Source organism: Pinus tabuliformis, chromosome 1_1, assembly GCF_031772625.1.
Source record: "Pinus tabuliformis cultivar Carrire ecotype Pingquan chromosome 1_1, CPIR1, whole genome shotgun sequence".
NCBI lineage: Eukaryota > Viridiplantae > Streptophyta > Pinopsida > Pinales > Pinaceae > Pinus > Pinus tabuliformis.
Window position 1 is genome coordinate 805,052,934 of NC_142297.1, and position 7,570 is coordinate 805,060,503.

Consider the following 7,570-nt stretch of genomic DNA (forward strand, 5'->3'; position numbering starts at 1 on the left):
TAAGAATCCTCCAAGATGGTTATGACTATTAACACTAACAAAGTTAAAGTCATGATAATTAAATCCAAAAACTTCACATATGAAAATTACTTGGAGGAAGTTCTTTCATACAAAAATCTTCGAATTGATATCCATTACAAGCTCAATTAGAATTAGATAATTGAGAAAAAAATAAATGGAGGTTGGGAAAGCTTATTATGGGCTTGAAAAAAATTATCAGCTAGCAAACCTTTGGATATGAGATTAAAAAAAAAACTCATTTGTGAGACTCTCATCACCCTTGTTATTCAATATGGATGTGAGTTTTGGGGTTTAAGAATCTCCCAAGAGTCATGGAGGAAGATTGAACAAATAATAAAGTATTTTAGAACCTACAATCTCAATATTAAAGGAAATACTCCATATCCTATCATTTTGATTGAAGCAATCTTTTCCCCAATTGAAACCATGTGTATGACTAGGTATCTTATGCATGAGAAGAAATTAAACAACACAGAAGCTAAGAGGTTTCATAAATTTCTTCTAACTTTGGAAAAAACCTCAGATGGGGATGGCATAAGGATGCCTAGTGTTGGGGAGACAATTTGGGGATAAAGGTGAAGGTCATTTTGTACAATATCAATACTATTAAGAATATTATTACATCAAAATTTAAGGAGAAATTGTGAGGTGATAAAGAGTTATAGGGAAGAGGGAAACTAAGATATTAATCAACCCTAAACTAGAAAATAAAAAATGAGTGTTAAGAAGAAGATCACTATAAATCCATATTAAGTATTGATCTAACATGAGCCATGGGCCCACAAAGATCAAATTTCTTCACGTGCAAACAAAATACAATGTGTAATTTTTCATTATTTAAATTGTATTTTTGAATGCTATATATAGTATATATAGTACCAAATAAATGTTTTAACTATTAAAACTTATTTTGATGATATATACATAATTTTTAAAATGATATATAATATATACATAATTGCTATTAAAATATTTTACATGATATGTACATTGAGGCATTTTATCAACCCAAGTTAAAATAGTTTTTTTATTATTAATATATTTTTAAGTATATGCCAGTATTTATTTGTATTAAAATATTTTATTGATAACCGGCATTGAATATTTTGTTATCTACATTATATTCAATTTTTATTATTATAGCCAACATTAGTTTTCTACTTAGAGAATAATTTATTTTTATTTGAAAGGGGCACATGCCAATTGAACTGAGAGAAGAACAAACTTACATGTCCCCTCATAATGGTTGTAGAATGAGTCTCTTTGCTCATTCTAAAATAAATAAATAAATATTTTCTTCTAGTGTTTAGAAGAAAATAAACATTGCTAAAATAAGAATGAATTCTCATGAACTTCATATGAAACTAAGCATCGGTAAATTAACAAAACACTTATGGAAATAAGAGCTTATCACATTTATTACACTAAGAAGGTTGAAGATGAAAAGATTGTCTTATATTCAATCTAAGTTTTGAAATATTTATCACACTACCAACATTCTTTAACTTTGATTTTTACATGAGCAAAACTATAGTAATATTGGAATGGCTATCTTAATATTTTTATAACATAAAAATAAAATATTAAAAACTTCTAAATAATCCTTTACCTGGAATATAAACAATATATTTTAGTAAACTATAGTCATCATTATTTATTATTTAAATAAAAATTTAGAAATTTTTATTAGTTTTTTTTGTGATAAAATATTACTTTATAAAACTATCTGCTAAAATTACAATCGTTTTACTTAAAAATTATATGATTGTACAAGAGAGATGTTATTAGATTAATTATATATTATATAAATTTGAATTAAAAAAAAAATTACGGACATTTAGGTTTTGGTCATCGTTCCCTCACTGGATTGGTTATTTATTGCCTCCAACCCTAATGCCAATTTAGTATTAAAAAATCCCCTACTAACGGGAAGAATGATTTATAGCAAAAAGGTTTCACGGATTTGGTGGTTCATCATTATTTATGTCAAATTGGTGAGGGCAGTGGTCACTAGAATCATATTGTAAAACAATTTCATTATGAATATCATTGTAAGTCATTAATTCAAACTGCTTCATAAATGTAAAAGTCAGTTTTATGGCTATGATTACTGAACTTTTCCTTTTCCAGAAATTGTGAACTCGGGTCTTCTCCCTCGTACTAATATGATAATATCACAGATATATGAAATTCATTGTTCATGAAGGTAGAAAGGCTTCACTATCTTCACCTGTCACCACTTCAGGAACGTAGATGTTTAGATGCACAATGAAGTGTACCAAAAACTTTCAGCTATAATTACCTTTTTGTTGTCTTGAGAACCCTTCAGGTTTGAGAAGAGACGGTTTTCATAAATCATAAACTCAAGTACATTTGGCCAAGTTGATTCCTGGAACGATGAGTCTGTGCCATTAGTCATTCCTGCAATTCTTTCTTGTCTGCTCCACCGAAATAGCCATGGCTAAGCTCCTGTCTCGTGCAATTTTACAAGAACTTGTTGTTTCCGCAGGGCTGGAAGTTGACAAATGAGCTGTAACAGTTTGCATTCTTTCATGTTCCCCAAAGTTCTGCCTACTCGTTTAATTTATAATCACAAAATAGCAATAAAATTGCGAATTTTCCGTTTAACGTAATCCAATTTATGGTAGAAGAAGCTTTTTGGATATTTTACAGTGTTCGTAGTTCTTATGTGCAGACCATAATCTATGTTCTAGCCTCTACCTATAGAATGCTATGCTTATGGGGATTACAAAACTGACAGATTATACGAAGTGGCTGGTGGCTCGATCCATGTCATAACCCTAAAATAGGATGTTGTCCAAGAAAAACCATAACGCACAAGGTAAGTTCTTATTTAACGTCCACATATCCTCACAAATCAATAGCCATGACAGCTCCAAATTCTGCAACCCTCTTCCTCCGGTATGCAAAATGACGATCATCAATTTCTCAATGAAATTATTAGCACATATTGGATCCCTATGGACAGCCGATCTCTAGGCCCATATAATCCGAGACCACAGTGAGACCCTACTGATAAATGGCCGATCTATTCTCTCATCTGTAGAAAACAGTGGGCAGGCCGCATAATCTTTTGAATTTCCAGCACAGATCTACGTTACACTCTTTTTCGATACTGAATTGAAGAATGCGCCTTTCAACTAAATAACTTCATAATAAAACTCCGCCTTCTTTCAAATCGAACCGAACCATGATCATAGAACTTATATCAATAAAAGGGTTGTGAATACCTTCACTAGGGTTTTAATATCTTCGTGGCGATATCACTAATGAGGGGTACTGTATTAATAAAACTTTGGTTGGATACACAGATCAGATGCTACTAATAATAAAAATTCCGATCTGCGACCTGTAGAGGATAGGACTAGCTTCTGCCCTTTCTAGCAGCAGGATTAATATGTGTGTCTGTCACAGAAATCCTTATAAAGAGCGACAAACTATGGCAAACGAGTATTTAAAAGCACGTCTAGAGAGTCAAGCGACTAGTAATACAATCGAAAGATTAATCGATCTCAAAGTTTCTCAATATATTACACAATTTGAACTCTTATTTTCTCTTTGGGAAACAGATCATCTTTCAGAAACAAACATGCGGCCTTTAGCCTTTAACCACTTTAACTAAATTATATCTAAGTAATATTTTTATTATTTTTCCTCTTCTAGTCTTCTAATAAAAACAGGTATTGTGGTGCTCTGAGCACTGGGAGAACGTTAAATCTGCAATTATATGACGCTCTAGGGTCTTTAAAGCAACATTTCTTCATAGAAAAATTTCAGTCAAAGGAAAGAGAGCAGAAGACAGACATTATATGAAAGGAAATTATTCATTAACTATAGAGTGAACAGGCATGGAAAGATAGAGATAGGCAATTATCAGAAATTGAAATTGAACAGGTCACGAATTATTATCTCATCATGAGAAAGACAAGCAGGTTCATGAAGCACATATACATATGAATATTCTTAAAGATTCGAATGGAGCGATCTGGTAATTGATTTCACTAACCTGGAGGTAGCTGTTGCGTACTCGAAGAGCTTGCCCGTGCTCGAAAAAATGATCAGCCCGAGTTCCGCATCGCATAGGACAGATAGCTCGTGGGCTTTCTTCAGAAGGCCACTCCTACGTTTGGAAAAGGTCACTTGTCTATTGGTAGTGTTTTCGATCCTCTTGATCTCTATTTTTCCACGCCCCATGTTGCAGCCTGCTTGATTGATTCAGGACAAAGGAACGAAGTAGGTAGCTGGAGGCTATAATATCTTTTCTTGGATGAATAAATCAATCCGTGCACCAGCTGCAACTTTTAATTCACAAGATCAAGAATGCCCTCCTCCTCGCTATTGATCTGCTAATCCTATAAGTTCATAAATGCCATTAGGTCCAGATTCTTTTTGTAGAGTCTTCACCGTGGCTTTGACCCTTTCCTGACGTGCTTCAGTATATTTTTCGTATTTTACTATTACTCTCTCTCTCATGGCATGGCATGGCATGGCAGGGGTTAATGAGTTTTGCACCGACCCAGCTACTCATATTGTCATGGCGTGGCAGAGAGCTAAAATAGGAAACGGCAGTCCGTCAACTGGAGTTTGATGCCTGAAAAAGACTAGCGGAACCAATTGTGGCATATGGTCTTGGTACCCTTCACAAGTGCCATCCGTGCCATACTACTTTCGATGTGCAGATACGAATCGGGAGAGTCAGGAATTCTGTCACCGAGTAAAGCAAGGCAGGCAAAACGACAGTCCGCAGTCCGTCAACTGGAGTTTGATGCCTGAAAAAGACTAGCGGAACCAATTGTGGCATATGGTGTTGGTACCCTTCACAAGTGCCATCCGTGGCATATTACTTTCGATGTGCCAGTGCAGATATAAATTTGTATTTTAAATTTTAGATTTAATTAATATTTTGCTATGCATATATCAATAAATTAATTTTATAAAATAATTAAATATATTTTTATTTTAATTATTTAAAGATAATAAGTTTGTATTTTAAATTTTAGATTTAATTAATAGAGTTGAAATAAATTTAGATTAATATAATGATATTTTTTTATTATTAATTATATTTTATAGTATTATAAGTATTTCATTTTAGTTGATAAATAGTAAAGAAAATTTGAAATCTAATTAAGAATTTGTTGGATATTAAGTTAATCAAGATATGCAGTTCTCAAAATTTAATAATTTGCAATAGTCTAAGAAAATTGGATGGATCATATTCATGGAGTAGCTAGTAGTGTCATGCAAAATATACATATATACATACATATATATATATATATATATACAACCAAATAGTTAATTTTGACTCTTTACCCAACTATATATATATATATATACAACCAAATAGTTAATTTTGACTCTTTACCCAACTCTAATCATAAATGTGTAACCCTAACTTTATACTCTGTCATGCATAAAAGCTCCATTGAAGAAAATTTTGATAATGAAAGGCACTTTCTTTTTAGAAATAAAAGGCACTCGTTTTTTGATAAATTTTAGATAAATTTTATCTCTATCTTATAAGAACAGTGAAATGTTATCAATATCTTATAAGAACAGTGTTGAAGACCTATATTATAATTTTATAACAATTCTTTCTACTTCATTAACAAGTTCTTTAGTAAGCTTTTAGGCAGAAATAAAATTAATACTAATGAGTGTAAAAATGTTAGAAAAGTGATTAAATAGGTTTGTAATGTGTTTTTAAAATATGATGAGATGAATATGACTATTCACACAGTCAGGAGATGAAACACAAAATTGAAAATCCACCGCGGACCATCTGTTCATATAAGGACAATTGAATCTCCAATTCACATCCTACGACCAGTTGTATGTAGCGTTGATAGATATTTCTGGTAAGAACAAATTAATATTTATTTATTAATTAATAATTTAATTGTATTTTTTTATTATTATTATTATTATATATACATATATTATTTTTTCCTACCACCCGTTGTATGGAGAACCTATTAAATTTTATTTATTTATTAATAATTCAATTATATATTATATTATTATATAATAATATATTAATAATTATTATATATTATATTATATTATATAATTCAATTATATATTATTATTATAATATATAATGTTATTTTTGTTATTATTATAGTTTTTATTTTGTTGGTATACAATCAATTGTGCACAAAATGAGATATATTTATTTTAATTGTGTTATCTTAATTTTTATAATGTATTAATGAGTCTTAAAACTTAAGTCATTTAGTTACTTATTACCTTAGACATCACAGTAACTTGTTACCATTCTTTTTTATGTATTTTTTTATTTTCATTTTCATTTCTTTACTAGTTGCTATGAATTAGCTATTCATGCATAACTAACATTTGTTGGTTTCTCAAGCACATGCTACTAGACAATAAAAGCTAGAAATTTATGTGAACTTCATACATTAGAGTCATTCACTAGAGATTTATTAAAATGTTTATTAAAATGTTTATGCATCTCACTCATTCAAGGCATCGAATGAAACTAACCCTATTTTATATTACCTTTAATCATTGAATATGTGTGCCTCCATACAATAAATTGCAAGAAACCCATAAAATAAATGAATAAATGCAGTGAAAGAGTAGATGAATGAAAAATAAAAGTATCTTAACCTCGTTTTCAGGTTGGCTTTCAGACATTTGGATAACTTGAACAACTTTTTGCCGTTAAACTGTTTCTTGAAACTTATGCCTCCTGAAAACTGCAAAGGTAATGAATAAAGATTGAAAAGCTTGGACAAGAGGAGATGAATATGATTATATGAAACACAAAATTGAAAATCCACTGCGAACCATCTCTTTAAATAAGGGGCAGCTGGGCCTCCAACTCGCTTCCTACGCCACATTATATGTAGAGTTGATAGATATTTCTGTAAGAGCAAATTAATATTTATTTATTTATTAATAATTCAATTGTATATTATTATTATTATAATAATATATAGATAATAATACATATATTATTTATTCCTACTATTCATTGTATGTAAGGTTGACATATATTACTTATAAAAAAATATTAAATTTTATTTATTTATTACTAATATAGATTATATATATATATATATATATATATATATATATATATATATATTTTATAGTAAAAAACATAATTCTTTTTTTATTTCTATAATATATATATATTAGTAAAAAACATAATTCTTTTTTGATTTCTAAGTCGCTACAGCCATTTGAGTGTTTATATCGATATATCTTTAATCAAATAAAGATATTATATTTTATATATTATATATATATTTTATATATTATATATATATTTTTTATATATAATATATATATTTTATATATATAATATATATATTTTATAGTAAAAAACATAACTCTATTTTGATTTCTAAGTGGCTACAGCCATTTGAGTGTTTATATCGATATATCTTTAATCAAATAAAGATATATCGATATATCTTTAATTAAATAAAAATATTATATTTTATATATATAATATATATATTTTATAGTAAAAAACATAACTCTATTTTGATTT

General features: G+C 29.3%; 1 pseudogene; it reads right to left on the reverse strand.

Annotated features, from left to right (window-relative positions):
- Nucleotides 1–2,432: 2,432 nt before the first annotated feature.
- Nucleotides 2,433–4,497, reverse strand: LOC149216459 (MADS-box protein GGM13 pseudogene; annotated as a pseudogene).
- Nucleotides 4,498–7,570: the final 3,073 nt, after the last annotated feature.